Here is a 6,877-nt window from a genome sequence, read left to right as displayed (position 1 = left end):
TGAACATAGACCAAGAAGTCTGAATCCTATCAGGAGAAAAAAATGACTTTTTAGAGTGAGCATGTTTTAGCATTGACAGCTTAGTGACAGAAAAAGGATGAAATAACTGGCTTATCTTCTGTATAGTTTAAAAAAACGTAATAAAGCAGTTAATGTAATTGAGTGCAATATGATGCAAGTATACAGATCATTTTTGACTGTAGAGTAATGACTTTTTTTTGTGGAAAATGTACTATTTCATCACACTGATGAAAAATGCATCATCCTGGTCATTAGCCAAAGCATCTCACATATAATATTCATATCAAGGAAAATCTGCTGAGATCTCTGAAAATAAAAGAAACACATTTGAAAATAATTTACACATTTAAGAGTGAGTTTTGCAAATTTTTTATTTTGCCATTAGAGCAGCTGTGACTGGATTCTTGGAGAAAGCTCAAACTTACTTTGCTTAAATGCGACACAACTATCCCCAACTTGTTCTGCAATATTGTCAAAGCTTAATTAGAATAGGCTCTAATTAAATTCTTATGCGAGATAACAGAGCTGCTATCAGAATTAGTGATCAAGTGAAAATTGAAAATGGCAAATTTAGCTGCTTTTCTGGGTGTATTTGGAGCCCCAGAAATATAATTTCATGCCAAAGGTTATATATAACTCATGTCAATCATTATTGCCTACAAAGCCAGATAAAGGTGCACCTTTCATTGCAACAGGATTAGCTGTGAAATCTGACAAAATCCTCTCTTGAATTAGTTGGTGACCTAAATATGCCCATGTTTGCCAACTAGTGGGTTTTTCCTAGGATTTTCCATCTGGTGAAAAGCCAAGTTTAATCAACATTTCAGATAAAAGAAATGTGACTGTCGTTTGTATAGGAAAGGAGAAAGTGCAAACTGCAAAAGGCTGTAACTGCTTCAAAGTCTTTTTTATTTCAGCTATGCATTTATTAGACACTTGAGATAGCAACTAAACACCTTTGGTGTTGAAAAGTAAAATGTATTGTATCTAAATCTCGACTTCAGAAGTCTTGTATTGTCAATTAGTCCAGTCATAAGGCTTGTTTCTCCTTGTCCTTAATCGTTAGCAGAAAAGGTTAATTGGAATGACAGACAGATTGGTGACCGAGGTCTATATTTAGCATGACAATCTCTAATCAAACGTGGCAGTGTTCAGTCAGATGGCTTTAATTGTCCTGTCAGTAAGGTTGATTCAACTAGGGAATTAAAACTTTTACCTGAGAATAACACCTGTGAGAATGAATAACTTCAAAGTTCTTATTACTCAGTCTCTTTAATGTCACACATGATTGTTGAAAGCTCAGAAAGCATGTAGTGTAGCAAATGTGAAATAATGCTGGGTGGGGGTGAATACTTTTTCACAGTACTGCCTGCCTTAGTGCATAATTACCGGCCATTTCTTCTTAAATGGTCTTGTTTGTGTTTAATCCACACATTACTCAAGAAATCTTCTGAGTTGACATAGCTGAAGCATCAAGTTGATGCATTCACTTCCTTATAAGACTGAAATATACAGTAATAGTCTTATATTGCAGAAATGTAGAATTGGATGGTAGCTTAGAATGTAAAATTGTAGTTCACTACTAAATATTACAGTATGTCTGTACTGATAAGAACAAATGCTGCTCATATTCAAAATTGAGGTGATTATGAACACTGTAATAGCTGAATCAGTGGTAAGTAAAGGTGGGCTGGAGAGTCAATTTTCTGCTAATAGTGCCTCATTATATCTAATATCAAATGTGTTAAATGCAGTAGATGTGTACGCCTTTTCATTGACTCTCCGTGCTGCATTAAGTAGCCTACACACATTAAAGTGTGGGCAAGATGGAAGAGAAAGTAATGTTACTATGAGTGATTTCACTGATCTCTATGATGTGCCTCTGCCTACATACAGCAATTAAAAAAATTATGCATGGAAAACAGTGTCAGAACTTGACTTAATTCTGAGTGAGTTTGATTCATGCATTTGTAATCGCTAATGTTGCTCATAATTCAGTACTGCTGAAACTTATATATAAGGGCTTTTCCCTGCAGAATATTAGATTTTAGCAGCAAGAAAAATTATTCATTTTGTGAAGATAGAACAATGTCTTATTTTTATCCAGCAACGACACACAGTACATTGACCAGGCGCTCTCTAGCAATGAAATTGTAGCGTAAACAATTCTGTGTTTTTCTGTCAATATGGGGTGCTGTGTGTACATTAATGAGGAAAAAAAAATAACTGAAATGATTTTAGCAAATGGCTGCAATATCACAAAGAGTGAAAAATTTAAGGGGGTCTGAATACTTTCCGTACCCACTGTATGTTAATCTGCAGAGCCACAGAGCCATATGTGATAACAGTGTCCAAATAAATGTCATTTTTGTTTTCTTTGCACACAAACAGTATTCTCGTTGCTTCATAACATTACGGTTGAACCACTGATGTCACATGGACTATTTGAACAATGTCCTTACTACTGTCCTTACTATGGAGGGTCTGAAAGCCCTCAGATTTCATAAAAAATATCTTAGTTTGTGTTACGAAGATGAATGAAGGTCTTACGGGTTTGGAACGACATGAGGGTGAGTAATTAATGACAGAATTTTCGTTTTTTGGGTGAGTTTTACCTTTAAAATATATACTACAAATATCGGTTACACTTTACTTGAAGGGGTGTGCATAAGACTGACATGACAACTTCATAATCATGACATGACACCTACATAATCATGACATGACACATGTCATGGATATGAAGGGTTTTTATGCATGTTTATGACAACTGTCATTAAGTGTCATTCGCTCAGTTATGTCATTTTTAATGCAAATATGACATTATTTGACCTAACCCTACCCCTACCCTTACCCCTAACCATAGCCCATAACAAAGACATCTCAAACAATGTTATCTTTGCATTGAAAATGACATAACTGAGCGAATGACACTTAATGACAGTTGTCATAAACATGCATAAAACCCCTTCATATTCATGACATGTGTCATGTCATGATTATGTATGTGTCATGTCATGATTATGAAGGTGTCATGTCAGTCTTATGCACACCCCTTCAAGTAAAGTGTTACCCAAATATCTAAGTGTTAATTCTGAAATCTGAAAACAGATTTATGCTTTGCACATATAATTTGCCTTGTTACTCACTGTGGTACATGCTTGTCGCTTTGATTCAGACTATGGTATAAAACCATAAAAACTTTTCATCACACTCATTGCCATAATTTGTCATGAATTGTTGCCATACGGTTTATATTTAAAGGGGTCATATGATGTTGCTAAAAATAACATTATTTGGTGTATTTGGTGTAATGAAATGTGTTTATGCGGTTTAAGGTTAAAAAAACACATTATTTTCCATATACTGTACATTATTGTTTCTCCTCTATGCCCCACCTTTCTGAAACGCGTCGATTGTTACAAAGCTCATCGGTCTGAAAAGCGAGGTGTGCTGTGATTGGCCAGCTATGCAGTGCATTGTGTTTGGCCGAATACCTCAAGCGTGTGACGGAAATGTTCTGCTCCTTACCATACTGTGATGCAATGTCCTGGTCTACTCTCCCAGGATCAAGAAACAGTCCTCCATAAAATGCGCTACACACATTTGAATATTTGGGTTGAACTGTTCTGGAACAGTGTTGTAAATACAACTTAACCACTGATTTCTAGTTGTGTTCTCTTTTGGAAGGCCAAACAAAGTAGTTTCGCTTTCACAACGAAACACACAGTGTTACACATGGCGGGCTTGAGTGAGCAGCGGCCGGTCTGGCTAGAGTGAGCGGAGGCCAGAGGGCTTGAATGAGTGGCGGTGGGCGGGCTTGAGTGAGGAACGGCTGACAGGCTTGAGAATGGCGTGGCCGACGGATTTAACGAAGGAGCGGCGGGCTGGCTTGTGGCAACCACATGTGACGACCCCGGGCTGCACTCTGCTTCGTCCATGGTGAAAGCCGATCCGGCGATCCACAGCATGAAGTTGATGTATTTCCTCAGCGACCAGCACGGATCAGCTCTAGGCATGACGAAGCGGATATCATCCTCTTTTGGAAGGCCAAACAAAGCAATTTCGGTTTCACAACGAAACACACGGCGTCTTCACGACATGGCGGTTGCGGCCACAACAATACTACAGCGAGAATAAAAGTTACGCCTTCTTTCTTTGTGTGACTTGTTACTCACTGTGGTACATGCTTGTCGCTTTGATTCAGACTATGGTATAAAACCATAAAAACTTTTCATCACACTCATTGCCATAATTTGTCATGAATTGTTGCCATACGGTTTATATTTAAAGGGGTCATATGATGTTGCTAAAAATAACATTATTTGGTGTATTTGGTGTAATGAAATGTGTTTATGCGGTTTAAGGTTAAAAAAACACATTATTTTCCATATACTGTACATTATTGTTTCTCCTCTATGCCCCACCTTTCTGAAACGCGTCGATTGTTACAAAGCTCATCGGTCTGAAAAGCGAGGTGTGCTGTGATTGGCCAGCTATGCAGTGCATTGTGTTTGGCCGAATACCTCAAGCGTGTGACGGAAATGTTCTGCTCCTTACCATACTGTGATGCAATGTCCTGGCCGGAGCGACGAGACAAAAACATTAAAACCCATTATAAACGAGGCATTTGTTGCATCCAGTGGGGACATAATTATGGATTATAATGACTTATACTGTCTTTTTACATGTTGCGTTGCATCGCGCCGTGTAAACATAAAACCATGTCTGAATTTGTGATCGGAGAAATGACAAACAACAAGCGCTACTCTACACTGCTCAAAACTCGTGTATGAATCATCAGTGGCAAATCCTTTAAATATGAAAACGTACTTACAGTCTGTGAGTCAGAACAGCCGGCATTGTAGTCTACTCTCCCAGGATCAAGAAACAGTCCTCCATAAAATGCGCTACACACATTTGAATATTTGGGTTGAACTGTTCTGGAACAGTGTTGTAAATACAACTTAACCACTGATTTCTAGTTGTGTTCTCTTTTGGAAGGCCAAACAAAGTAGTTTCGCTTTCACAACGAAACACACAGTGTTACACATGGCGGGCTTGAGTGAGCAGCGGCCGGTCTGGCTAGAGTGAGCGGAGGCCAGAGGGCTTGAATGAGTGGCGGTGGGCGGGCTTGAGTGAGGAACGGCTGACAGGCTTGAGAATGGCGTGGCCGACGGATTTAACGAAGGAGCGGCGGGCTGGCTTGTGGCAACCACATGTGACGACCCCGGGCTGCACTCTGCTTCGTCCATGGTGAAAGCCGATCCGGCGATCCACAGCATGAAGTTGATGTATTTCCTCAGCGACCAGCACGGATCAGCTCTAGGCATGACGAAGCGGATATCATCCTCTTTTGGAAGGCCAAACAAAGCAATTTCGGTTTCACAACGAAACACACGGCGTCTTCACGACATGGCGGTTGCGGCCACAACAATACTACAGCGAGAATAAAAGTTACGCCTTCTTTCTTTGTGTGAACAATTGGGCGGCATTATGCAAATCTTCCCACATCGTGACGTACACATGTGGGGGCATGTTTGAACGAGACGTTTTTTTTTAGTCTTGCACGAACAGCTTGTAACACTCCAAAGAGAAAGGAAAACATGAAATTGCATCATATGACTCCTTTAAGTAACTATAAAGTTTAAAATCAGTTAAGAGAGACAACTACAATGTGTTTTGTTGAGAGGCCTCCAGGAAAAGGATTAAGTTTTGAGCAGAAATAACCTAAAAGTCATTAAATCTTACAGTGACGAGAGGGGCGGGGCCGAGAGCCGTGAGAACTGAGCGAGGCCGGTGGAGTAAATGCTAATGCACGACACCTGCGCCACTCACCGGTCTCGAGTCCCACGGAGGAGCTCCGGAAGGATAAAAGGAGGAGTGATGACAGCGTTGGAGGAGAGAGGACCAGGCCTGGTCCGTGGGACTCGAGACCGGTGAGTGGCGCAGGTGTCGTGCATTAGCATTTACTCCACCGGCCTCGCTCAGTTCTCACGGCTCTCGGCCCCGCCCCTCTCGTCACTGTAAGATTTAATGACTTTTAGGTTATTTCTGCTCAAAACTTAATCCTTTTCCTGGAGGCCTCTCAACAAAACACATTGTAGTTGTCTCTCTTAACTGATTTTAAACTTTATAGTTACTTAAAGGAGTCATATGATGCAATTTCATGTTTTCCTTTCTCTTTGGAGTGTTACAAGCTGTTCGTGCAAGACTAAAAAAAAACGTCTCGTTCAAACATGCCCCCACATGTGTACGTCACGATGTGGGAAGATTTGCATAATGCCGCCCAATTGTTCACACAAAGAAAGAAGGCGTAACTTTTATTCTCGCTGTAGTATTGTTGTGGCCGCAACCGCCATGTCGTGAAGACGCCGTGTGTTTCGTTGTGAAACCGAAATTGCTTTGTTTGGCCTTCCAAAAGAGGATGATATCCGCTTCGTCATGCCTAGAGCTGATCCGTGCTGGTCGCTGAGGAAATACATCAACTTCATGCTGTGGATCGCCGGATCGGCTTTCACCATGGACGAAGCAGAGTGCAGCCCGGGGTCGTCACATGTGGTTGCCACAAGCCAGCCCGCCGCTCCTTCGTTAAATCCGTCGGCCACGCCATTCTCAAGCCTGTCAGCCGTTCCTCACTCAAGCCCGCCCACCGCCACTCATTCAAGCCCTCTGGCCTCCGCTCACTCTAGCCAGACCGGCCGCTGCTCACTCAAGCCCGCCATGTGTAACACTGTGTGTTTCGTTGTGAAAGCGAAACTACTTTGTTTGGCCTTCCAAAAGAGAACACAACTAGAAATCAGTGGTTAAGTTGTATTTACAACACTGTTCCAGAACAGTTCAACCCAAATATTCA

Source organism: Sinocyclocheilus grahami, unplaced genomic scaffold (assembly GCF_001515645.1).
Source record: "Sinocyclocheilus grahami isolate Dianchi unplaced genomic scaffold, SAMN03320097.WGS_v1.1 scaffold12.1, whole genome shotgun sequence".
Taxonomy (NCBI): domain Eukaryota; kingdom Metazoa; phylum Chordata; class Actinopteri; order Cypriniformes; family Cyprinidae; genus Sinocyclocheilus; species Sinocyclocheilus grahami.
The sequence above is the reverse complement of the archived record's forward strand: the minus strand, read 5'-3'. Positions refer to the sequence as shown.